General features: G+C 35.4%; 1 long non-coding RNA gene across 1 annotated transcript in view; it reads left to right on the forward strand.

Annotated features, from left to right (window-relative positions):
• The window catches only part of LOC119591413, a 75,641-nt gene extending 75,401 nt beyond the window's left edge, over positions 1-240 (forward strand). The window contains exon 2 of the long non-coding RNA XR_005230346.1: positions 187-240. This is a non-coding gene — a long non-coding RNA (uncharacterized LOC119591413). The remainder of the gene's footprint in view (positions 1-186) is intronic.

Below are 240 nucleotides of genomic sequence, written 5' to 3' on the forward strand. Positions count from 1 at the left end.
GTAACAAAGCTTACTGCATACATGATAATAACTTCCCTCAACAACAAAACATTAGTGCCATATTTACAGATGTTCATCGTATCGCATTTTTAGCGTGCATTATACTTGGCATGCATAATGTAAATGTAAATTAATCATTAATTTTTGTATATGTAGATTCATGATGCACTTTCCTTTCTTTTCCAGGTCGGGGCAGAAGTGGAGCGAGAATCTGTGTTATGTGGCTAGTTTTCCTTCGAT

Source organism: Penaeus monodon, chromosome 28, assembly GCF_015228065.2.
Source record: "Penaeus monodon isolate SGIC_2016 chromosome 28, NSTDA_Pmon_1, whole genome shotgun sequence".
NCBI classification, from domain to species: Eukaryota; Metazoa; Arthropoda; class Malacostraca; order Decapoda; family Penaeidae; genus Penaeus; species Penaeus monodon.